The sequence below is a fragment of the Rattus norvegicus genome, chromosome 2, assembly GCF_036323735.1.
Source record: "Rattus norvegicus strain BN/NHsdMcwi chromosome 2, GRCr8, whole genome shotgun sequence".
Classification (NCBI taxonomy): Eukaryota; Metazoa; Chordata; class Mammalia; order Rodentia; family Muridae; genus Rattus; species Rattus norvegicus.
This window is the reverse complement of record NC_086020.1, coordinates 154,841,833-154,869,675: the sequence shown is the minus strand read 5'-3', so window position 1 is coordinate 154,869,675 and position 27,843 is coordinate 154,841,833. Positions and strand designations below refer to the sequence as shown.

General features: G+C 40.4%; 1 protein-coding gene and 1 pseudogene across 2 annotated transcripts in view; both read right to left on the bottom strand.

Annotated features, from left to right (window-relative positions):
* The window catches only part of Schip1 (schwannomin interacting protein 1), a 761,344-nt gene that overhangs the window by 328,885 nt on the left and 404,616 nt on the right, over positions 1-27,843 (bottom strand). The gene's annotated exons all lie outside the window — the stretch shown is intronic.
* LOC134485675 (aldose reductase-related protein 2-like) lies at positions 7,341-26,722 on the bottom strand (annotated as a pseudogene).

Genomic DNA, 27,843 nt, shown 5'->3' with positions numbered 1-27,843 from the left:
TGTCAACAATAGCTCAGGTGTTCTTGGGTTGGCTCCTTAAGGACCTTCACCCATGATGGGCACAGAGCAGCCCCCAAAGCCCTCTGTGGCCACCACGCCCATGCTTCCCTCCCCAGGGAGACTTTGCAAGTGGCTTTCAGCCTCGCAATGACCTGATTACTATTTAGATCTAAACCTCTTTAAGCATCAGTGCACATGTATCTGAATTTCTCTAGCAATGATGATGATGGTGGGAAGAAGCCCAAAGTCCGGGTGGTTATTTATGAACTAAAAATGTGCCTGGTTGTTTCTAAGGCGAGAAAGAAAGGGCGTAGAGTTGGGTGGGCGATGAGGTAGAGAGGACCTGGGAGGAGTTGGGGGAGGGGAAACCATAATCAGAATATATTATATGAAAAAAATCATATTTTCAAAGAAAAAAGGAACAGGGAACCCTAGACTAACAGGATATAGAGTTGATTTCCAGGGTGTAAGTCAGAAATTGCAAATTCTGAGCGGCAGAGACTTCCAGAAACCACAGACTCCAGCTCAGGAAACACAGGGAGATGTGTACTTGCTTAGGTCAAGAGTATTTGATGCTCCTGTAGTTTGTTAAAAAGAATTCTGGCTCTAGTCACAAACAGAATCCTTAAGTTTACTCTAAGGAAACAATTACCAGGGAAGGCAAAACCACAGTGGGAGAGAGAGAGGGACCTTCAATGCTCACATCAATGCATATTAAGAATAATGGCAGAGCCTCATTTTTCCAAAGGGACTAATTTGTCCCTTTGTTTCACTGAATGCTTGCTGAGCCTATCCCCCACCCCCAGTAGTTCAGAAGGTGTATCTCAGACCACTGTCTACCTTACTCCATTAAAATTGACTGTGTCCTTCACGCAAATTCACACCTAGAGACTTAAAGTTTACCAACAAAACACGGATTATTGCCGCGATGAAAGAATCCTTTGCACAAAGAGGAACTGCAGGATTCCTTCAAGTAACATATTTCCCTGGTGAGTTTTGCAATACAATTCTTGGCAGGGTAATTTGATCTGCATACAATTTTTCAAGACACACACCTGCAGGGTCAAGAGTGGAGTGTCTGTATAATCATGATGGTTACTGAGAAGGCTAAGAATCTCAGCATAGACTGTGTTGTGGTTGAATCAGTCACTGGAGCAAGTTCCGGACCACTGTGGCTACTGCAGACAACTCATTGGAGGCTTTGTTTTCTAGCTGCTGATCTCCTGGAGGAAACCCAGCAGGGAAGACACAGGCAGATCTTGCATTAGCTTTCTAAGAAGAGGTAATGTCCTGACTGACTAAGTATAGTGATTTAGAGTCGTTTGCTCGCTGTAATATATGCAGACATTTTGACTTAGACTGAAAATAATAACGAGGGCTGTTATTAGACACTAACGGGACAATGTAGGGAATGCGCTTTATCGAGAATGCTGACACATTAACTATTAGTGTTTATCACTGCGCCCTCCTCCTGCTGCTCAGAACAGAGAGCTGTTGATCCTCAAAGATAAAGTGATTAAACACCGAGGCTGTCTTTGCTTCCAAAAGATGGCACAGGCACTAAGGCTGCAATAGAAACGTATTTGCCAAGATATCTAAGTCCAGTTTAATATAGGAAAGACTGAAAACATATAGGTCCATTAACCACCAAGCTGATGGGATGTTAAAGCTTGCACATCACAACAAGGCAGTTCTGTGGCAAAATGACTGGGGTCCTATTTCCATCTGCTCAGGGGCACTTGACACTTGCCAGCCCAGTGAACTGCCCACAAGTGCTGCTGCCCCTCGGTATCTGGAGCACAGCTTATCAGCAGGAAGAACCATTACACAGCAGGACAGAGATCCAGCTAAAGGGGGTGACTGAAGTGCAATAGGGGAGAGTGAGAGAATGGGAATTTACATGGTTAGACAGCAAGTTCAATGATGGGGATATGTGAAATGTCACAAAGGAAGTGACATGGAGAGATAGTGATGGTTTTAGTCCAGAGAAACAGAGCGTGATTTAAAACACCAAGGGGAAGAATATCAAACATCAGAATCAAACGCAAACAAAAACCAGAGCGAAGACCATGTGTTAAAGGTTAAGATGCCACAGGGCTCAGGAACTGTATTTTGAGTCTGTTAAACAATGGACCAGAAAGCTACTCCTGCATGCTGCTGCCCTATTAGAAGTAGGAATCACTTCCTTAGTCAGGAGTTGCTGTTCGGGGATATGTACGCTCTATTAACCCCTCACTCAGCCTTCTTCTGATCTGCAAGAAGAAATCTGGTTTATAACTTGTACCCAGCAATGACTTACTAATTTAGCAACATATATATGTTATATTTACATACTTTTCCAGGACATTATGCTACTATTCATGAGGTATTATAGCTGATGAGACAAAAGGACCTTGTTGATAGCATTAGAACTGTACTCATGTGTGGACTATACCTGAAGGCCGTCCTTGACCTGACACGATGAGACAGAAAAAGTGCTGATTATTAGACACAGATAGTCTGTACTCTGTTTCCTAGTGAGATTTTTTCTATAGGAACAAACAAGAGATAAGGGAGACTTTTATGATATAATCTCCCCTTTTATTGATAGAAAACTGTTGGCATTTGGGAAATATTCAATTTGTCTTGAAGTTGAAGTCAAACATCCCTAAAGTTTGACCACATACTAAAGCCATTATCGAATAGCATGCCAGGCACAGGAATGATCTCATGCATCATGGGAGTGGCTGGCTCTGGCAGAGATTGGTGGATGGTATTTGACTGGGAGGGGATGATGTTAGTGTGTGCAATGAAGTACTAGATGTCAATGGAGGTAGGATCACATAGTGAACACCTTGGCCCAAACTGAGAGATGAAAGGAACCCAACAGAGAGACCCTAGAGCCTGTGAATTTTGCGTTAACATCTGTAAACATGAGTCTGTAGTAGGTGACCTCCATGCTCAAGCATTCAGATGCAGGTATTTTGGCTTTGAAATGCTTAACACTGTAGTTTGATCACAGCTAGAAGGATGTACAAACGTGTAGACTGTGAAGACAGCACAGTGGTAGATTAAAGACATAACATGCAGTGGATAATGATAAATCTGCCTGCTTCCATTGTAGGCTTGAAAGCCATCTTATAGTAAAGGCATACTAGGCTCATTCCTGTTTACAATTAAATCTCAGTTTCTCAAGGATTAGGCTGTGCTCCACCTGTAACCCTAACTACAAATGATTCTGGACTGCCTGTTCCAGGAAAGGATAATCAAATCTTTGTTTCAAAAGGGTATTATGGCCCACACCTGCGGATCCCGGCCCGCAGCAGCTCTCTGCTCCCAGACCCGGTGAGAGAGAGACCCAACCGCCTGGTCAGGTGGGCACTCCTGAGGCTGCAGAGGGGAAGAGACCACCAACACTGCTCACCCCTGCCCACATCCCTGGCCCAAGAGGAAACTGTATAAGGCCTCTGGGCTCCCGGGGGAGGGCCCAGGAGCAGCAGGACACCTGCCAGAGACACCGCCAGACCCTGAAGGAAACAGACCGGATAAACAGTTCTCTGCACCCAAATCCCGTGGGAGGGAGAGCTAAACCTTCAGAGAGGCAGACAAGCCTGGGAAACCAGAAGAGACTGCTCCCTGCACACACATCTCGGACGCCAGAGGAAAAAGCCAAAGACCATCTGGAACCCTGGTGCACTGAAGCTCCCGGAAGGGGCGGCACAGGTCTTCCTGGTTGCTGCCGCTGCAGAGAGCCCCTGGGCAGCACCCCATGAGCGAACCTGAGCCTCGGGACCACAGGTAAGACCAAATTTTCTGCTGCAAGAAAGCTGCCTGGTGAACTCAAGACACAGGCCCACAGGAACAGCTGAAGACCTGTAGAGAGGAAAAACTACACGCCGGAAAGCAGAACACACTGTCCCCATAACTGACTGAAAGAGAGGAAAACAGGTCTACAGCACTCCTGACACACAGGCTTATAGGACAGTCTAGCCACTGTCAGAAATAGCAGAACAAAGTAACACTAGAGATAATCTGATGGCGAGAGGCAAGCGCAGGAACCCAAGCAACAGAAACCAAGACTACATGCCATCATCGGAGCCCAATTCTCCCACCAAAACAAACATGGAATATCCAAACACACCAGAAAAGCAAGATCTAGTTTCAAAATCATATTTGATCATGATGCTGGAGGACTTCAAGAAAGACATGAACACACTTAGGGAAGCACAGGAAAACATTAATAAACAAGTAAAAGCCTACAGAGAGGAATCGCAAAAATCCCTGAAAGAATTCCAGGAAAACACAATCAAACAGTTGAAGGAATTAAAAATGGAAATAGAAGCAATCAAGAAAGAACACATGGAAACAACCCTGGATATAGAAAACCAAAAGAAGAGACAAGGAGCTGTAGATACAAGCTTCACCAACAGAATACAAGAGATGGAAGAGAGAATCTCAGGAGCAGAAGATTCCATAGAAATCATTGACTCAACTGTCAAAGATAATGTAAAGCAGAAAAAGCTACTGGTCCAAAACATACAGGAAATCCAGGACTCAATGAGAAGATCAAACCTAAGGATAATAGGTATAGAAGAGAGTGAAGACTACCAGCTCAAAGGACCAGTAAATATCTTCAACAAAATCATAGAAGAAAACTTCCCTAACCTAAAAAAAGAGATACCCATAGGCATACAAGAAGCCTACAGAACTCCAAACAGATTGGACCAGAAAAGAAACACCTCCCGTCACATAATTGTCAAAACACCAAACGCACAAAATAAAGAAAGAATATTAAAAGCAGTAAGGGAAAAAGGTCAAGTAACATATAAAGGGAGACCTATCAGAATCACACCAGACTTCTCGCCAGAAACTATGAAGGCCAGAAGATCCTGGACTGATGTTATACAGACCCTAAGAGAACACAAATGCCAGCCCAGGTTACTGTATCCAGCAAAACTCTCAATTAACATAGATGGAGAAACCAAGATATTCCATGACAAAACCAAATTTACACAATATCTTTCTACAAATCCAGCACTACAAAGGATAATAAATGGTAAAGCCCAACATAAGGAGGCAAGCTATACCCTAGAAGAAGCAAGAAACTAATCGTCTTGGCAACAAAACAAAGAGAATGAAAGCACACAAACATAACCTCACATCCAAATATGAATATAACGGGAAGCAATAATCACTATTCCTTAATATCTCTCAATATCAATGGCCTCAACTCCCCAATAAAAAGACATAGATTAACAAACTGGATACGCAACGAGGACCCTGCATTCTGCTGCCTACAGGAAACACACCTCAGAGACAAAGACAGACACTACCTCAGAGTGAAAGGCTGGAAAACAACTTTCCAAGCAAATGGTCAGAAGAAGCAAGCTGGAGTAGCCATTCTAATATCAAATAAAATCAATTTCCAACTAAAAGTCATCAAAAAAGATAAGGAAGGACACTTCATATTCATCAAAGGAAAAATCAACCAAGATGAACTCTCAATCCTAAATATCTATGCCCCAAATACAAGGGCACCTACATACGTAAAAGAAACCTTACTAAAGCTCAAAACACACATTGCACCTCACACAATAATAGTGGGAGATTTCAACACCCCACTCTCATCAATGGACAGATCATGGAAACAGAAATTAAACAGTGATGTAGACAGACTAAGAGAAGTCATGAGCCAAATGGACTTAACGGATATTTATAGAACATTCTATCCTAAAGCAAAAGGATATACCTTCTTCTCAGCTCCTCATGGTACTTTCTCCAAAATTGACCATATAATTGGTCAAAAAACGGGCCTCGACAGGTACAGAAAGATAGAAATAATCCCATGCGTGCTATCGGACCACCACGGCCTAAAACTGGTCTTCAATAACAATAAGGGAAGAATGCCCACATATACGTGGAAATTGAACAATGCTCTACTCAATGATAACCTGGTCAAGGAAGAAATAAAGAAAGAAATTAAAAACTTTTTAGAATTTAATGAAAATGAAGATACAACATACTCAAACTTATGGGACACAATGAAAGCTGTGCTAAGAGGAAAACTCATAGCGCTGAGTGCCTGCAGAAAGAAACAGGAAAGAGCATATGTCAGCAGCTTGACAGCACACCTAAAAGCTCTAGAACAAAAAGAAGCAATTACACCCAGGAGGAGTAGAAGGCAGGAAATAATCAAACTCAGAGCTGAAATCAACCAAGTAGAAACAAAAAGGGCCATAGAAAGAATCAACAGAACCAAAAGTTGGTTCTTTGAGAAAATCAACAAGATAGATAAACCCTTAGCCAGACTAACGAGAGGACACAGAGAGTGTGTCCAAATTAACAAAATCAGAAATGAAAAGGGAGACATAACTACAGATTCGGAGGAAATTCAAAAAATCATCAGATCTTACTACAAAAACCTATATTCAACAAAATTTGAAAATCTTCAGGAAATGGACAATTTCCTAGACAGATACCAGGTATCGAGGTTAAATCAGGAACAGATAAACCAGTTAAACAACCCCATAACTCCTAAGGAAATAGAAGCAGTCATTAAAGGTCTCCCAACCAAAAAGAGCCCAGGTCCAGACGGGTTTAGTGCAGAATTCTATCAAACCTTCATAGAAGACCTCATACCAATATTATCCAAACTATTCCACAAAATTGAAACAGATGGAGCCCTACCGAATTCCTTCTACGAAGCCACAATTACTCTTATACCTAAACCACACAAAGACACAACAAAGAAAGAGAACTTCAGACCAATTTCCCTTATGAATATCGACGCAAAAATACTCAATAAAATTCTGGCAAACCGAATTCAAGAGCACATCAAAACAATCATCCACCATGATCAAGTAGGCTTCATCCCAGGCATGCAGGGATGGTTTAATATACGGAAAACCATCAACGTGATCCATCATATAAACAAACTGAAAGAACAGAACCACATGATCATTTCATTAGATGCTGAGAAAGCATTTGACAAAATTCAACACCCCTTCATGATAAAAGTCCTGGAAAGAATAGGAATTCAAGGCCCATACCTGAACATAGTAAAAGCCATATACAGCAAACCAGTTGCTAACATTAAACTAAATGGAGAGAAACTTGAAGCAATCCCACTAAAATCAGGGACTAGACAAGGCTGCCCACTCTCTCCCTACTTATTCAATATAGTTCTTGAAGTTCTAGCCAGAGCAATCAGACAACAAAAGGAGATCAAAGGGATACAGATCGGAAAAGAAGAGGTCAAAATATCACTATTTGCAGATGACATGATAGTATATTTAAGTGATCCCAAAAGTTCCACCAGAGAACTACTAAAGCTGATAAACAACTTCAGCAAAGTGGCTGGGTATAAAATTAACTCAAATAAATCAGTTGCCTTCCTCTATACAAAAGAGAAACAAGCCGAGAAAGAAATTAGGGAAACGACACCCTTCATAATAGACCCAAATAATATAAAGTACCTCGGTGTGACTTTAACCAAGCAAGTAAAAGATCTGTACAATAAGAACTTCAAGACACTGAGGAAAGAAATTGAAGAAGACCTCAGAAGATGGAAAGATCTCCCATGCTCATGGATTGGCAGGATTAATATAGTAAAAATGGCCATTTTACCAAAAGCAATCTACAGATTCAATGCAATCCCCATCAAAATACCAATCCAATTCTTCAAAGAGTTAGACAGAACAATTTGCAAATTCATCTGGAATAACAAAAAACCCAGGATAGCTAAAGCTATCCTCAACAATAAAAGAACTTCAGGGGGAATCACTATCCCTGAACTCAAGCAGTATTACAGAGCAATAGTGATAAAAACTGCATGGTATTGGTACAGAGACAGACAGATAGACCAATGGAATAGAATTGAAGACCCAGAAATGAACCCACACACCTATGGGCACTTGATTTTTGACAAAGGAGCCAAAACCATCCAATGGAAAAAAGATAGCATTTTCAGCAAATGGTGCTGGTTCAACTGGAGGGCAACATGTAGAAGAATGCAGATCGATCCATGCTTATCACCCTGTACAAAGCTTAAGTCCAAGTGGATCAAGGACCTCCACATCAAACCAGACACACTCAAACTAATAGAAGAAAAACTAGGGAAGCATCTGGAACACATGGGCACTGGAAAAAATTTCCTGAACAAAACACCAATGGCTCATGCTCTAAGATCAAGAATCGACAAATGGGATCTCATAAAACTGCAAAGCTTCTGTAAGGCAAAGGACACTGTGGTTAGGACAAAACAGCAACCAACAGATTGGGAAAAGATCTTTACCAATCCTACAACAGATAGAGGCCTTATATCCAAAATATACAAAGAACTCAAGAAGTTAGACCGCAGGGAAACAAATAACCCTATTAAAAAATGGGGTTCAGAGCTAAACAAAGAATTCACAGCTGAGGAATGCCGAATGGCTGAGAAACACCTAAAGAAATGTTCAACATCTTTAGTCATAAGGGAAATGCAAATCAAAACAACCCTGAGATTTCACCTCACACCAGTGCGATTGGCTAAGATCAAAAACTCAGGTGACAGCAGATGCTGGCGAGGATGTGGAGAAAGAGGAACACTCCTCCATTGTTGGTGGGATTGCAGACTGGTAAAACCATTCTGGAAATCAGTCTGGAGGTTCCTCAGAAAATTGGACACTGAACTGCCTGAGGATCCAGCTATACCTCTCTTGGGCATATACCCAAAAGATGCCTCAACATATAAAAGAGACACGTGCTCCACTATGTTCATCGCAGCCTTATTTATAATAGCCAGAAAATGGAAAGAACCCAGATGCCCTTCAAGAGAGGAATGGATACAGAAAATGTGGTACATCTACACAATGGAATATTACTCAGCTATCAAAAACAACGAGTTTATGAAATTCGTAGGCAAATGGTTGGAACTGGAAAATATCATCCTGAGTGAGCTAACCCAATCACAGAAAGACATACATGGTATGCACTCATTGATAAGTGGCTATTAGCCCAAATGCTTGAATTACCCTAGATCCCTAGAACAAACGAAACTCAAGACGGATGATCAAAATGTGAATGCTTCACTCCTTCTTTAAATGAGGAAAAAGAATACCCTTGGCAGGGAAGGGAGAGGCAAAGATTAAAACAGAGACTGAAGGAACACCCATTCAGAGCCTGCCCCACATGTGGCCCATACATATACAGCCACCCAATTGGACAAGATGGATGAAGCAAAGAAGTGCAGACCGACAGGAGCCGGATGTAGATCACTCCTGAGAGACACAGCCAGAATACAGCAAATATAGAGGCGAATGCCAGCAGCAAACCACTGAACTGAGAATAGGTCCCCTATTGAAGGAATCAGAGAAAGAACTGGAAGAGTTGAAGGGGCTCGAGACCCCAAAAGTACAACAATGCCAAGCAACCAGAGCTTCCAGGGACTAAGCCACTACCTAAAGACTATATACATGGACTGACCCTGGACTCTGACCCCATAGGTAGCAATGAATATCCTAGTAAGAGCACCAGTGGAAGGGGAAGCCCTGGGTCCTGCTAAGACTGAACCCCCAGTGAACTAATCTATGGGGGGAGGACGGCAATGGGGGGAGGGTTGGGAGGGGAACACCCATAAGGAAGGGGAGGGGGGAGGGGGATGTTTCCCCGGAAACCGGGAAAGGGAATAACACTCGAAATGTATATAAGAAATACTCAAGTTAATAAAAAAAAAAAGAGAAAAAAAAACAAAAGGGTATTATGACTGCTCTGTTATGATTAACTTGTTATGATCCCCTTGTTATGACTACCTTGCCACCATGTCTCTATTTCAGGAGATTGTTATGACCAACTTGTTATGTTTATGTCCTGTATCCCTAACTACCTGTGTGTCAAATCCTCCATTTGGAAACCCCCTTTCCTAGACTAGAAAAACCCTTATCTCACCCATGTCCAGGGCTGATCTCTTGAACCCCACCTTTAGGTGTGACAGCTTTTGTACATGAATTTTACAATTTAATTAATTGTTTGCTTTAATTAACTTGGTTATGATTTGGGTCGATGGTCTTTGTCCTTGCATCTGTGAGATTAACAGTTACATGAGATTCATGCTAAGATTCTTCTAAGTTTATTGCATGTCTGAGAATGTTAAAATAAAACATTGCAGTTAAAAAGTAATACCACCTCACACCAGTCAAAATGGCTAAGATAAAGAACTCAAATGACAACAGATACTCGTGAGGATGTGGAGAAAGAGGAACACTCCTCCATTGTTGGTGGGATTGCAAGCTGGTACAACTACTCTGGAAATCAGTGTGGAGGTTCCTCAGAAAACTGGACATTGAACTACCTGAGGACCCAGCTGTATCACTTCTGGGCATATACCCAAATGATGCTCCAAAATATAACAAGGACACATACTCCACTATTTTCATAGTAGCCTTTTGTATAATAGCCAGAAGCTGGAAACAACCCAGATGTCCTTCAAGAGAGGATGGATACAGAAAATGTGGTACATTTACACAATGGAGTACTATTCAGCTATTAAAAACAATGACTTTATGAAATTTATAGGCAAATGAATGGAAATAGAAAATATCCTGAGTGAGGTAACCCAATCACAAAAGAACACATGGTATGCACTCACTGATAAGTGGATATGAACCCCAAAGCTCGGAATATCCAAGATACAATCCATGGATCACATGAAGCTCAAGAAGTTGGAAAACCAAAGAGTAGATGCTTCAGTTCTTCTCAGAAGGGAGAACAAAATATTCACAGGAGGAAATACAGAGACATAGTGTGGAGCAGACACTGAGGGAAAGGACATCCAGAGACAGCCCCACACGCATGTCACCAAACCCAGATAATATTGTGGATGCTAAGAAGTGCATGCTGATAGGAGCTGTCTCCTTAGAGGCTCTGCTGGAGTTTGAGAAATACAGAGTCAGATGTTCTCAACCAATCATTGGACTGAAAAAGGGGCCCCCTAATGGAGGAGTTAGAAAAAAGACTGAAGGAATTAAAGGGGTTTTCAACCCCATAGGAAGAACAACAATATCAACCAACCAGACCCCCCAGAGCTCTCAGAGACTAAACTACCTACCGAAGAGTGTACACGTGCAGGGACCCATGGCTATAGCCATATATGTAGCAGAGGATGGCATTATCGGGCATCAATGAGAGGAGAGGCACTTGGCCCTGTGAAGGCTCAATGCCCCCATGTAGGGGAATGCCAGGGAGGGGAGATGGGAGGGAGTGGTTGGGTGAGTGGGGGAACACTCTCATAGAGGCAGGGGGAGGGGGAAAGGATAGGGGGATTCCAGAGGGGAAAGCAGGAAAGGGGATAACATTTGAAATGTAAGTAAAGAAAATATCCAATAAAAAATAATACTGTTATCTTGAAATAGATACTGTACAGAAGGTAAAACCATAGTTAATATGAGAGAAATTAGAGCTGAGATCTGGGCCTTTCGTGTACATTGGAGACCCAGGGAGGAGTTCTCATCTGCACAGTCTTTCCAGTTCTTAGGACGTTGCTCAGTCCTCAACATAAATTTCTTTTATTATCTTAAAATTTTTTATTTGAGAATTTCATACATGACTAAGATGTTCCTTTTTAAAAACTGGAACATGGCCCTGTTGTACTGGTCCTATTATAATTCTGTTCCTTGGCTTTCTTTCTCTGTTCCTGAGAGAACAACATGGGAACATCTTACTACATTTCAGAAATGCACAGAAGTAGATGGTACAAAGCAAAACATAAGAAATGAAGAGGACTCGATATGCTCTGAAGGAGTTTGTGATAAGACAGGAAAGTGTTAGAAAACTAAGGTAGAATGAGCCCGAATCACACATTAACATCAATAATTGGGGTATCTTAGATCTTGACTTGGAAAACAAACTATTATAGAGAACATGAGGCCCACACCTAGAAATACATTCTTGGTTTTCTAATCAGAATTACAACAAAGATAGCACCTGCTTTTCTTCTTATCAAGCTTGGTTATGTTCAATCCTCAGTAGAGATAAAAATTCAAAACAGAAAAGCAACGTGGAGCTGGAGAGATGGCCCAGTGATTAAGAACACTTGCTCCCAAATCTTAAGGGCTCAAATTCAAATCTCAGAACCCATGTAACAAGCCATGTGCCATGTAAATGCCAGTAACCACAGCTCTGAGGCAGGCAGAGGTCATAAGGCTCTCTGAGAAGCTTTGAGGATCTCTGAGAGCTTTGTGTCTTTTTAGTCTAGTTGAGAAGGTGAGCCCAATGTTCATGGATGAGACTCTATGTCCAAGGAGTAAGCAGATTTATAGAGGAGACCTGAGTCTCTTCTGGCCTTTGTACTTGCACAGGCACATATAGGGGTATACACACATGCATGCCCACATACACATCTATCTATACATATGTACATACATAATACACACATAATAATACATACATACACATACATACACATACATACATACATACATAACACAGGATGATGCCTGACTCCACTGAATGCACTCATAAACACACAAGAACTGCTCACCCAGAACACAGTTTGATGGTTATCTAGTCCACTCAGCTTAGTAGAGTATCTCGTTTCCACACACTGTGCCCATGAAAAAAGCCACTCAGAAGTGAAAGTAAGCTTTGGAGCTTAAATAACAAAAGTCAAAAATCAAAAGACAAAGTGACAAGTGCCAAACAGCTGAGAGCTTAATGGGCCACCAAGAAAATGAATAAGCAAAACAGTCAGTGTGAGGTCAGGCTCTGTCAGCATACACTTCTGGCCTCCTTAATCTCCCTCTGCAACAGGCCAGAGCCTTCAGGTAACAAAGGAGCTGAGTAAGTCCTGCCCCTGGACCTTCAGGGAAAAAAGGAAGACCCAGTACAGTTCTGAGCCTCCTACTGGGTTTCTGGTCCAGCCTTAATATGAGAGAGTCTTATTGCAACTTGATGGGCCATGTTTGGTTGATATCCCTGGGAGGCCTGCCCTTTTCTAAAGAGAAACAGAGGAGTGGATGAGAAAGAGGGAGACAGAAGGGACTGAGAGAAAAGGGGAAATGGCAGTTGGGATGTAATATATGAGAGAATTAAATTAATAATCATAAAACCCCATGAGCTTCCTTTAAAAAATGTTTTGGAGGAACTAAGTACGCAGGGAAGGTGAGTAGGCTTCAGGCTGCCGCAAGCACACTGTGGCTGGAAGGCATGATGCTTCCAAACCCAGCCATTTGGGGCCATCCAAGCTGAGTGAGGGGCAGGACGGTTTCAGGGCTTTCCCCATGTTTTGTGTTCCTGTTACTTCCAGTCTCCTCCACTGACTAAACTTTGATGAAGTTTAGACAAAATACCTTTTTTAAAAAAATGCTCGTTAATGTTATGATTTTTATTATTTTATCTGTATACCCTCAGATGTTACCAGAGTCCTGGTTTTAGTCAGATCAAATTAGTGAAGGAGACGTCCATTTGCTTCTCCAGAGTCACATTTGCTTGCAACAATCTGTTCCTGGTTCAGCGTGGGGATTTAAACACAGCCTTGCCGGCAGCCTGATGTCAGGCAGGCTGGGATTAGACAGGACTGCAGGAGTGAGGTGTGCATCAGCAAAGGGGAAGCCTCGTGAGCTGCTTCAGCACCAGTATTCTGCGTCACAGGGTATTCTTCCGTGTTCACTGTCTCAGGCAGCAGGCAAGCCCTCCAGTTTCTGGTGAAGCTAAGGATCGTGGCCATCTCCTTGTCGCTCAACTGGAAGTCAAAGACCTGAGTGTTCAAAGACCTGAGTGTTCTCGTGTACATGCGCTGGCGTCACAGACTTCGGGATCACCATGTTTTTCTGGACAAGGAACCAAATCTCTTGTGCTTTGTGGCAAGCTCTTTAATTGTGGGGTCTTTTAATAGTGAAGGGTCCTCTGTCTTGGTGTTCTCCCCTTGTCCCGGGGAGAACAGGGGGACTGTAGGCCGTGACGGGGATGCCCTTGGAGTGACAGTACTGGATCAGTCTTTTTCCTGGGTAAGGTAAGGGTGGCACTCGACCTGGTTGTCGCTGGCTTATGTTTCAGTCCAGGCTTGTTCAGGAGCCTTTCACTATGGAACTGGTTGAAGTTGGAGATGCCCAAAACTTTCACTAGACCCTTGGTCCACCAGTTCCTCCATACCTTCCCAGGCTTCCAAGGACATTTTTTACTGGTGAGGATATTGCCTTGATCATATTTGTGGAATAATTCCTTTTCCGGCTGAAGTCCCTGTGGCCAGTGAATAAGATAGAGGTCCAGATAGTCCAGTTTCAGATCCATGGGGGCCTTCTGAAAGGCTTCCTTTAGCAGTTTTTTCTCAAAGCAGGTGGGCCACAACTTGCTGATGATGTGGTTCTCCTGCCTCACAACCTTCTCTTTGATGTTCTCTTGGATGGCTTCCCCCACCTCATTCTTGTTGCAATATGCATATGCACAGTCTGCACTCCTAGAATTCAGGAGACTGAGACAGGAGGATTGCAAGTTTGGGATGAGGCCTTCAATGTCTCAGAAAATCAAACCAAACCAAACTAGGATCCATGCTAATGTGATATTTTAGTCTCAGTTGTTGCAAAAACAGGGCAGTGTTGGGATGACATGAAATGCAGCTAAACACAAAAGCCAAAGGGTGCAAAAAAACGTTGCCGAGGTCCCCTTCTGTTTATTCAACCTTCACTCAGAGCCCTAGCCACTGTAAATGTTGTTCCACACACGTAGACAAGGAAAGAAAGACTGGCATAGTACATGGGCATCATGCGGTTTATGGAACACGGTTTTCATTCAGAACAGCACAGGGTACAGCAGATCTGAATTCTAAAGTGGAAAAGCAACTTAGACCCAACTCTTACACATGCTTGAGAGGAAGCAGAGAATTTAAATAACATGTGCATGCGCGTGTGTGTGTGTGTGTGTGTGTGTGAGAGAGAGAGAGAGAGAGAACGCTAAATTCTATTAAATAAATAAGTTAAACTCCATTACAAATTAAAAATAATTGTGTGTGCCTGAGTTTATGAGTATGTGCATCATGTATCTGTCTGAGTGTGTGTTTGAGGGAGCATGTGTGTGCCATGTGTGTGCATGTACCCATGCATAGGTCAGAAGAGGGCATTGGGTCACTCTGAACTGGCAGTTATAAGTCACCTGATGTGGGTGTTGGGAACCAAACTCAGGCTCTCTGTAAGAGCAGCAAATGCTCACAACCTCTGAGACCCTCTCCGGCCCTCACGTATCCAGTTTTACTTTTCTTCTTTAGGCAGACTAATAATGTCTATATCTATAAAATACCATTAAAGGCCAAACAATGAACATCCAGACAATGGTTAGTTCTTGCTACAAAGAAACACAAAAGTTCTCTCTTAACTGATTCTGTACAAAGCCCCTTGTATAGGAGACTAAAATAAACACTATAACTCCCTTCTGTCATTTCTCATAAGGTGACAGTGACAATTTTCTTCTTTTCCATGTCTACTTTTCCATCTTTTACATTTGAATGAGTGTTTTTTTTATAAATGCATTTTGTTTCCTGACATTAACCTACTTAAGCTGTGAGCAGCTGGCTAATGCATGCACACAAATAATTTCTAGTTGTGTAAAAGTTTTGTAATGGGAATTCTGGCTTGCCACAAAGGAAAAATATTTTCCTTACCCACACTTAATAGGTATTGTCAACTGTGCATTATCTTTCTGGTTTCTAATTTGTAAGGTGATATGATGGCACTTTTTGACAGTTACTAAAATGATGTATGGCCATAAAGATACAGTCTCATGGTTATAAGAAAGATTTATGATTTGGGTTATAGGAGATATTTCACTCCTCAGCAACACGATAGGCATGCTTGAAAGCCCAACAAAATAGGAATAAATGTTCAGAATGAGCAAGCCTGTCAGGTAATAAAGGAAGTTCTTCAAATCAATGGTAAGGTTACCCGGGGCTGGCGGCTTCTCTATGGGTATAATTTTAATACTGTTTAATAATTTTACCTCAGACGTTTCTAGTCTGTGTCTGTTTGTATTTAAGAAAGCAATTTTCCTATAAAAATGGGGAGCCAAAAAAGATAGATTGAATCTTTTTTTCAAAGCGCTAAGTATATAATATCATGCCCAAGAGTTTGTTTTGGGAACACATGCAAAAGATGTTTCCAAAATCTGCATCTATTCAAAGCTCTTGCTTTTTGGCAGAACAGTCTAAAAACCGGATTGACTACAATTAAATATAGCAGTCCCCGTCACACCTAGAGTCAAGTTTGGAAATGTTAAGTTACCACTCTTTGTTGATTTGTCTGTTACCAGGGGGTGAGGATTGAGGTGCCCAGGGTTCGCTGAGTTATTGAGGGCCATTGTTCAAACATTGCTTTCCTTAGAACACAGGGGAGCAGCTGAAAGAATTACCCCAAGGAATTGCTGTGCCAAAAGTGAGTGCAAACTAAGCAAGTCCACGAACGTACTATTTTAGTGAGCCCCACAGAGTGTCCGGGCAACACATTAATTTTGTAAATAATTCTAGTGCTGTGCAAGGATAACAGACACTGGGGATGATGCCTCAATTTGGAATTCTGGAGTTTCAAATGTGGCTTCATATGGTAGCATGGTGGAGTCACTTTGACCTCATGATTACTTCTAGCCAATTGTATTCAAATTTGTTACACTTCTAAAATGGAAAAGACTAGATGATCATAACTAACATTTAATGTCTGTATAATAACAAAATGTCCATGGGGTAAACATAAGCAACTGCTATTTGGAAAACATGTGTAAATGTCAGATGCTTTACTCAGCACACTGGGCTTCAAAATGAAAGCATTCTATATTGTTATTTTTATAGTTAGTAGGGTTGAGAATATACATATACATATAAATCTCTATATATGTATTAATAAATACCAATTCTATGTTGTTGGAAGGGATTTTTTCCTTCATAGTCACAGCCCTCATGTTTTGCTGCCCCTCCCCCCCCACAGGACTAAAGCTGGTAACACAGAGTAAGGAAAGAGCACAAGCATGCAATATCCAAAAAAACATGACATGGGAAGCCATTTCTGGTGGCTCAATGAGACACGTCCTTCAGCTGAGAGCCAGTGTGGCCTGTGCCATCATGCTTTGATGCATGGTCTCGTGTACCCTGTTCAAAGCAAACCTTATCAGGACAGGCATCTGGGAGAGAATAGTATTCTCTCTTCTACTCATTGTGGGGCCCCTGGATTTATGTACTAATGGGATATCAATGCTTGTAAATTTTGTTAGGGCTCTTTTAGGAGACAGATAAGAGCATTAGCTGCCTGCTTCTAGAAAAATAAAATGTAGTGTAAAATTTCAAGTTGTCCAGAGCTAATGAAGAGGCTTTGTGGACTTCATGTTAGCCCCTCTTTAACTGGGGACATCTGTTGTATTATGGACAAAGTAAGTATTTCCATCCAGAATAAATGGATCTAATTTAAAAACTAAGTACAAAGCTAACTCCTCAAATTCACAGTTTTGTACAAAAAGTACACATATATGGCAGCACATGTTGTGTGTGGGGTTGATACTGACTTTTGATGATGGATTGGTCCAGCATGGCCTAGCTTACACTCTCAGGCTTGCTTTAACTGCTGACTTGTGACAAATGGGGCATATGCTGGTGTCTGTCAGAGTGTCCTTTCCCAAGAAAACAGTTTCTGTTGGACGAGTTAAGTATGCCTCAGCGGTTAGGATTAGATACAGTTCACCCTAAGCACCTAAGTATTTTGGCTTAGTATTACAACATGAGATAAAGTTAGGCAGGTAAAAACAAACTTAGGTACAAATGAAAGCAGGTAAACATAAGAAATTGGAACTCTGAACTTCCTGCATGGAAAAGGAATAGAAAACCTCCAGGTAAGCAGACACCCACAGGCTGCTGGGCTAGCTGCAGAATTCCAAGCACTAATGCCTTGAAAGCAAGGGGTATTATTAGAGATAAGGAGGTATACTGCATACCATTAAAATGACAGTTCTCCAGAATGTAGACCAATAAAGACACAAGGCAGTTAAATCTCGCTATGTAGACCAAAATATATGGGGGAAACACTCATCGAAACAAATAACTGAAGAGAAGAACTAAAGAAAGACAGCATTTCACATGCAGAGTCCGAGAATTTAGTATTTGTTTAGTAAATAACAATCAGTCAAGATTAATGAATAATGCAAAAGATAAGGAAAGTGCAATTAATAGCGGTTCTGTGCTTAAAAAAAGCCTCAAAACTTCAGTGATTTAAGTTCATTTCAGCAGGCTGGAGGGAAAAATAAATTAGGCATCCTACACACACATCATAAAAAAGACAAATATAACTATTTTAAATGTCTTAAAGTAAAATGTCACAGGGTAAAAACAGCAATTACCACAAGAGAAAACAAACATAGAACTAACAGAGATGGTTTGTTAAAACAACAACTAAAGGTGATAAGCTATTTCTCCTGTGCTCTGTCTTTTCCACAGATCAAAAATATGAAATTTGGACACCACTCACAGCAAAACCAACCCCATTTCTTAATTCAAAGTTATGGAGAGTGAACCAAACCAGGTAGATTCTGAGGGGACACTCAAATTTGGAAGAAAGGAATGATGTGGCATGTCTTGTCCAGTTTTATGCATTTTTTAACAGCAACAATAGCAAAGACAATACAACCTAGGCAAAACCAGGGCCCCATGGATGTGCTGGATGGTTTAGGCAACCATGATAAATGTCATGGACCAGGTCGCCGCCTAAACAACAGAAATAATGCTTTTTTTTTTTTTTTTTGTACTCTCATAGATTGAAAGTCCAAAGGCAAAGGGGCAGCACTGGGAGAATTTTCTGTGTGGATTGAAAATGGCTGCTGACCCACTGTGTGTTCATGTGACTTCTTCATGTACATGTATGGAGAAGGAGCAAGCATGTACTGAGGGGTTTTATCCTACTTATACGCCTACCCCCTCTAATGAATTCAATCTCAGTACATCCCCCTGAAGCCTGGTTTTCCAATACAGCCATGCTGGGTTAAGGCCTTTTTCACAGGGACTCTGGACACTATAGGACATTCAGTCCTCATAATGGGAGAGATATAATTCTAGTAGAGAATTCAAGGCCCTTTCCTTGAAAAATTAGAATTAAGGAAATTGAGGGTGCAGCCACAGAAAGGAGAATGTCTGCATGTGGAAGCCTCAACTTTAGGAGTGATCTTTGTCCACATTTCTTTCTTTTAATTAATTAATTATTTTTATTTACATCCCTAATGTTGTCCCTCTCCTGGTTCCCTTCACAGAGTTCTTCCCCCATCACTTTCCTCTTCTTCTCTGAGAGGGTGATTTTCCCTCTGGTATCTCCCCTATGCTGGAGCATCGAGTTTCTGCAGGATTAAGCACATCCTCTCCTTCTGAGGCCAGCCAAGGCAGCTCTCTGTTTTCTATGTGCCAGGACCTTGGACCCGTCTGTGTATGCTCATTGGTTGGTGGTTCAATCTCTGGGAACTCCCAGGGTCTACGTTAGCAAGACTGTTGCTTTTCTTATGGGGTTGCCATACCCCACAGTTCCTTAAATTGTCCTCTTAATTCTTCCTTAAGGGTCTCAGACCTCCATCTAATACTTGGTTGTGAGTATCTGCGTCTGTTCTAGTCAGGGGCTGGTAGAGCCTCTCAGAGGACAGCCCATGTTAGGCTCCTGTCTGAAAGCACAACAGAGTGTCACTAATAGTGTCAGGGATTCCAGTTAATGGATGATGTCTTTATGGAACAGACTCCAGCCAGGCATAAAGGAGCTGAACTCAGTAAAGCTGCCACCCAAAAACATTTGTAATTTCAGTCCTACCAAGTTAAATGACTGCAAACATGGGAGCAAACCAAAATCCAGAGTCCCATAATGACCACAACGTTCAGTCCAATTCTCCCTCAACATATGAAGAAAATAGAAGCCATGTTAAAAGCAAAGAAAATCAATGGCGTCTACATCTGAGATGCTCAGGTGCTGGAAGCAGCCAGCACCTGGCTGTTTTAAAGCTCTTCTCTGTTCAAGGATGGAAGGGAAATTTGCTGACAAGGAATGAGACGGTCTCGAAGACCTCAGCAGAGAAATAGAGGAATCGTAGAACAAAAGACGACAAATGGGGAAAGTGTTCAAATGGATGCACTTAGCCATGAAAAGGAGGTATGATATGAGAGAGAGAGAGAGAGAGAGAGAGAGAGAGAGAGAGAGAGAGAGAGAGAGAGAGGGTACAATGTAGTGAACTAGAGGAGACACAGAGGGGAGACATTACCTCATCCTTGGTAGTGGAGGGAAGTGAAGGAAAAGAGAGTGAAGGGAAGAGGGAAGGAGGGAGGCCGAGAGAGGAAGGGAATGAGATGGAAAGAGAGGGAGAAATATAGAAGCCTAAAAGTGAGTCATTTATGTGGATTCTACAATCCTTAGAAACAGAACGAGTGGCTGTTGTGAAGAAGTTAACGACGATAACTTTAAACAATTTAAGCAGAATCTACAAATTTTCTTTAAATATTTGTTAAAATCAACCCCTCCAGAGGGTAGAACAAATATGTATACTACTCCAGTGAAGAAATTAAATGGGTGAAATGCATAAATAAAAATCCTTAGAAAGTGTAGGCTAACAGTTTCTCTAGCATTCGTCTAATTATTTAACAGAGAAGCAAGACCAGATATGCCACATGTCTTTTCAGGGCACAGAAATTCACCGGATACTGTCCAATTTATTTTGTTCTTGAAGCCAACTTGACTTTAAAATTAACACCTGACAAGCATATTCTAAGAATAACAAAACAGGTCATTTCTAGTCATTTCTGGTCAATCTTAATTATGAACTTAAGCATGAAGAAATTCAAACCCAATATTAGTAAATCACATTCCAGGACAGAGGAAGGGAAGTATAGTACTTCATGTCAAGGATGAATTTATTGAAAGATTGTAAAAAAATCTTTAAACATTCAAAATAAATCCATCAGTATAACTCATCACCTTGATAGGATAATTGAGAAAATGATATCATTACCTCAACAGATAGAAGAGAAGCACTTAAATTCTACATTTACTTGTGACTCAAAAAAGTCTTAGAAAATAATAAATTTCATTATGCATCACAGAATTTTGATGAAAGAAGAATGTAGCAATAAAAACAAAATGTGTATGTTTGAAAATGAAAGATAACATGGTTACAGCTAATACGGTTATATATGCAAAAATACTAATGAGTGTTATCATAAAATTAAAATGTGATTTTTGGGACTACCCACCCTGCTGACCAGGCTACCTGAGGACCTAGTAGAGCCCAGTGCCCCTTTTCCACACTTTGGAGACCCTGCACCAAGACCATGCTGACTCTACAGGGGTTTGCTTCTAGGCTCAGAAGCTTCATCCAGCTTAGCTAGGATCACTTCCAATATCCTGGTATCACACCAGGACTGAAATACTAAGATTGAAGTCCTCAAACATTATTCAGCTGATCAAAAACCTAGCAAGTTGAGATAACAGGAAGAAGAGATTTAAATGCTCAATCAACAAAAGTGGGACAGCTATCTGTAAGAAATGACATGATCAAATACCTCCTCCAGGTATTCAGGTCCTATTGCAAAACCATGAAGAAAACACACACACACACACACACACACACACACACACACACACACACACACACACACGCTCCCCCCTATACCATCTATATCTTCTAAAAATTGGTGCTCACATAGAAAAATTAACTTAAAGATCATGACCCCCGCCCCCCACCTACCCATGGAACTGTCACTAAATAGACCACATACTGGGACACAAAAGTTCTTTGAAAAGGTTAACAAGATTGAGAAACCATTAGCCAAACTTACCAAAAGAAAAATGCAACAAGAACCCATATTAATCAAACTAGAGTTGAAGGAAATTTTACGCAAGACACTGAGAGAATTCAGATAATCACAAGGACACATTTTAAAATGATATTATACTAGCCTGGAAAATCCAATAAAAGATGAATGAATTTTTATATGCATATGACCTATCAAAGTTAAATCAAGATGAAATTAATAATTTAAACAGACCCACAACACCCAATAATATGAAAGAAGTTATCAAAATCTCCCTTGTGTTAAAAACACAGGGCTACATGGATTTAGGGAAGGATTCCACCAAACCTTTAAAGGAGAACTAATACCAACACTCCTCAAATTATTAGATTAAAATAGAAAATGAAGTAGCATTTCCAAGTTCTTTTTATAAATCCAGTATTACCCTGAAAACAAAACCAGATAAAGACTCAAAGCCAACAATAACAGAAAAGAAAATTATAGAGTATCTTCCTGATTAATACAGATATAAAATTCTTAATAATAAAGTGCTTTCAAACCAAATTAAAGAACACATTAAAAAAAAAACACTCATGGGGGGGAGGGGACGGTGTATGGGATGAGGGGAGGTCAGGGGGCAGACCGGGAGGGGATGAAGTCTGAACTATAAAAGGGATATAATAATAATAATAATAATAATAATAATAATAATAATAATAATAATAATCCCTCATGATTGTTTGAATAAGAATGGTCCCCATAGGCTCATTTAAATGCTTGGTCATCAGGAAATGGCACTAGTTGAGAGGGATTGGGAGGTATGGACTTATTGGAGGAAGTGTGTCACTGAAGGTGGACTCTGGGTTTCAAATACCCTCTCCAAGCCAAGAATCTCTCTCTCTCTCTCTCTCTCTCTCTCTCTCTCTCTCTCTCTCTCTCTCTGCTGTCTGTGGATCTGGATGTAGGTTTCTCAACTACTTCTTCAGCACCATGACTCCTGTGTGCCACCACACCTCTCCATAAACCCACACTGTGATGACAATGAACTAAACCTCGAAAACTGTAAGCAAGCCCCAGTTAAATGGATATTTTATAAGAGTTGTATGGTCATGGTATTTCTTCGCAGTAATAAAACATTGACTAAGACAAAGATCATCATGATCAATCTGGCTTCATCCAAGAGATATGGAAATGGTTCAATATATTCAAATCAATAATTGTAACCCACCACATAAATAGACTCCAGAGAGAAACCACATGATCATCTCATCAGATTCAGAAAAAAGGCCTTTGATAAAATACAACATCTCCTCACAATGAAAGTACCAGACTCTGGGAACACAGGAGATATATCAGATAACAAAGACAATATACAGCAGACTCATAGCCAAAACCATGCTATATAGAGAAAAACTAAAACTTTTCCATTTAAATCAGGAATGAGACAAGGATGCCCGCTCTTTGAAGAATTAGCTAGAAGAATAAGGTAACAGAAGGAGATAAAAGAGAGATAGATAGGAAAAATTAGTGCAAGTATTATTTGATAGATGATATGATTTTATATGTAAAAGCTTAAAAAACTCTACCAGAAAACTCCTGAAGCTATAAACAAGTCAGCAAAGTAGCAGAATGCAAATTAACATATGCAGATTTATGGACTTCCTAGATACTAACAAAAAACATACCAAGAATGAATTCAGAGAAACAATCTTATTCACAGTAGTCTCAAAAACATCTTTCAATAAATCTAACAACATGAAAGATGTGCCATGAAACTCTTAAAGCACTCAAGACAGAAATGTAAAAGAACACTAAAGATAGCACACCTCCCATGATCATGACCAGTAGAAATAGTAACGGGAAAATGGCCATCTTGCTAAAAACAATCTACAGATCCGCTGCAAGCCCCATTAAAAATTCCAGTGCATGGGGGCTGGAGAGATGGCTCAATGGTTAAGAGCACCTGACTACTCTTCCAGAGGTCCTGAGTTCAATTCCCAGCAACCACATGGTGGCTCACAACCATCTGTAAAGAGATCTGATGCCCTCTTCTGGTGTGTCTGAAGACAGCTACAGTGTACTTATATATAATAAATGAATAAATCTTTAAAAAAAATTCCAGTGCAATTCTTCACAGAAATTGAGAAAATAATTTCAAAACTCATGTGGTCAAACAAAAGGCTGAGGATAGCCCTAATAATCCTGAATAATAACAACAAAACAAAACACAAAAACAACACTGCTAAGAGGATCACCATCCCTGACTTCAAATTATACTAGAAACCTGTAGTAGTAAACACAGCCTGGTACTGATATAAAATTAGACACGTCCATCTGTAGAATAGAAATGATGGCCTATATCCTCCTATAGCCACTAGATTTTAGCCAAAATCGAGGGCAAAAATATACATTGGAGAAAGCATTTTCAACCAATGGAGATGAATGTAGACGTGTGAAACTAGATGTTTATCTCACATCATGCATAAATTTCAACTCTAAATATGTGACGGACCTCAACTGAAGACTTGTTAGCTCATATCTGATAGAGGAGAAAGTAGAGAACACTCCTCAACTCATAGACACAGGAAAGGACTTTTGGTATAGGACTTCAGAAGCATAGGCACGCTCCTTTTGGGGCAAGGGTTCACCATATAGCTCAGACTGCCCTTGATCTCAGAGATCTGCCTACAGCTGTCTCTTGAGTGTTGGGATTAAAGGCAAACACCACTGTGCCCAACTTCAAGAGGCTTTCACTAACTCTCTAAACAACCAAAATACAGCAACAGGCATATTTCAAAGTATAGTTTCTTTATTTAAACCCGCAGTGGAAGAAAATAGATAAAAAAATTGTAACTAAACATGGCTGTTTTGCCCCACTGTGAATCTTTCCCTCATATCTCATGTGTGCTTTAGGAGACTCCAAGCTCTTTGTTGGAAGGTCATGGACAGACAGACAAGGAAGTCCAGGACCAGCATGTAATAAATACATGGAGATTCACTGGGTGACACTCTATTTGACGGTTAACATGATACACTAATGTAGCCAGATTTGACTAAATCTATTTTTAAAACCTCCAAATTCATTTAAAAACTACAATGAATAAAAAAATTTTTTGCCAAGATTGCCATGTCTCCCTGCACATAAACCAAGGTAGGATGCAAGAACCAAAATCATCATGAATAGCAATATCACACCATCAAATATCTGTGGATGGATCAATAAAGATATATAAGACCTCTATGCAAAAATGTAAACATTTTGAAGAAAGGATCTCAAAAATCGTCGAATAGCAGCACATGCCTATCCCATAAAATTTTAATTTCATTATTATAGATTTTAATTATTCCTAATTCAATATACAGCTTTAAAGCAATTTTAATATCAAAACAGATCGATGTATATGTATACTTGTGATAAAAGGCACCATCGACAGTGTGTGAAAGGCAGCATCCAATGTATAGTGGTGAGCTGGCTGCAATGCCTATGTGAAAACGTGGTTTTTAAAAAATCATTGCAAATGTCAATCAATTCCAAGAAGATGCTGGCTTAAATGCAGAAGTGGCATGTCAATGTCTTTAGAATATAACAGAAGATCTTTATTATTTTTGGAGCAGGCAAAAATTTCTTTAAAAGGAAAAAATGATGCCAACTATATCTAGAGAGATGGAAACATTGATTTCATTAAAACTAAGAACTTTTCATACACACATTTATGAAGTGGAAAAGCAACTTATGTATGGGAAGAAATTTACAATACATACAACTAAAAAGTATTCATATACATATATATTGCACATATACATGTGGAATGAACTGCTTATGAATTGTTACAAAAAGAACTATAAGTCTATTAGTGAGAAATTTACACACAGGCTTTATGAATGAAAAATTGCAAATTTTAAGCAAACTTGATGCTCATCGTCTTCAGTCTTTAGGGAAAACGAATCAGTAAGCATAGCTATTACTATACACCTGGCAGAATGGCTAAAACAGCAGCAGCCTAGCCACACAGCAGTGTTGAACAACAGAATTCTACATGTTAATGGCAGAGGTGTGACTTGGTATAAACTACACTGGAAATCTGTCCGATTTTATCTACGGTACTCGAACATGTGCATACCTTGTCACTCAGCAATTTCATTCCGAGGTGTTAGCCAATAAGTATATGAGTGTTCTTGAAGCATTGCTCATAAAACCCTTACATGGTAGCACCCAAGTGAACTTAAACACTAGGATGGTTAAAGAAATTGTAATATATCCATTCAATGGAAAGAAAGTGAGGAATACGAATATCTATTGTGTAGAATAATTTTGTAAATACAATGTAAACAGGAGCTTATATATAAATAAGCACAGAGACAATATAATTTATGATAAAATGTATATAAAGCTCAAAAATAAAACCAATCTATTGTGATAAAGTCAGACTACCGGTTGCCATTGTGGGTTTGGAGAGTGATGATTGGGAGGTGACCTACTAGGGTTACTTGAAGGTCTGAACTGTTATCTTTACAGATTTAATTGGTCATATATTTGTGGTCATTTTTATCAAGCTGTTCATGTGCAATTCATTTATTTTTCTGTATGCCTATTTTAAGTGCACACACACATATCTAAACTCATTTTGTTCCAAACCATTCTTTTACTATCTAGTTCCCTGTACTCAGAAAAATAACCCTCCTAATATATTCCTACCAACAGAATTTAGAAAATGCCTCTTGGGTCAGTTGATTTTATTAATTTTGTTGCAGAAATAAAATCTACTTTACAATCTGCACCATGTGTGATAATTTCTGATTTTTATCTCAGTACTGAAAGACCCAACATATCACTCACTGGGAGGTGGAATTCTATTCTCTCAATTACAGGAATCACAGCTCAGTGACAATGCTGTCAAATGGCCGGTTGAGGAAGTCCTTTGAGAGAGTATATAACTTACCATAAAGCATCCCGCCATGCCTCATGCTGAATTGACCCGTGAGCGGCATGATGCCTGCTATTACCAACTCAGTTCCTGGGTTCTGTTCAACAGAAGGCTTAGAATCACTTGGAGCAAACTGAGTCCTTGAAGGACTGCACAAATGGCTTTGGATAGTACGCAACAGAGTTTCATCGCTGAAACTGGAGCTTAGAGTCACCATTGTAATATTAAGAAAACTCTGACATATTTTATTTTTATTTATATGGTAAATTAAGAGGGAAGAAGAACTAGAAAAGAAAAATGATACCTTGAATATCTTACCTCTAGAAATTTCTGAAAGCCATTTTCATTAGGTACTACCAAACAGATCTAAGCTTCATCCATAAATTGAAGATGGGCAAGACATCAGCCTTGAGAAGGGGCAAAGCGTCAGCCTTGAGAATGTAGTGCTACCTATTTCAGAGCAAGTTCACAGTTCCTTAACACTTTATTATTTCTGATTTTTCTCATTGAACAAACTATGAATTTACCATTTTAGGTTTATATTAAAAAAGGACATTTTCCTTCATAGAATGTGAACCTCGTGGATTCTAAATTCTAAATTCCATCATTTAGAGAGACTTTGATTGGACTTTATTTCTAAAACGTTCACAATCCTTGATTCATTAAAAATGCTTGCAGAACAGTAAAGTAGATTTTTGTTGATTTGGGTCAATTAAGCAATGACACGAGTTGTTCGTACACATTTGTTCCCACCTCCTTCCCCTGCCCTGCTCTTCCCGTGCTGAGATTTGGCCAGGAGAGATACCCATAAATCTATCAGCCACCAGGGAATGTGCCACGTCTCCACTGGCTTTGCTACAGTGGATCCATGAAAGCCCCTGTAAGTAACTGCTCTCTGGGAGGTAAATTAATCAGACACAGAAAGCAGCAAAGAACTCGTCATAACGCCCGCGTTCTTAATCCGTTCCATGATCCAAGTGCGCATGTCCCATTAAAAAGCTCCCTTAAAAAACATTTTGGAATGTTTATGCTCCTGTCGCCATCTGCTCCGACTCTTTTTCGTATCATCCTGGTTTATGATCCTCCAAAACACACATTACCCGTTTTCTGAATGGGCTCGCCGATACTCTTTGCTGTCAGTTCCATCTAACTCCCAAGTCTCGGTTTTGTGATTCACGAGGGCAG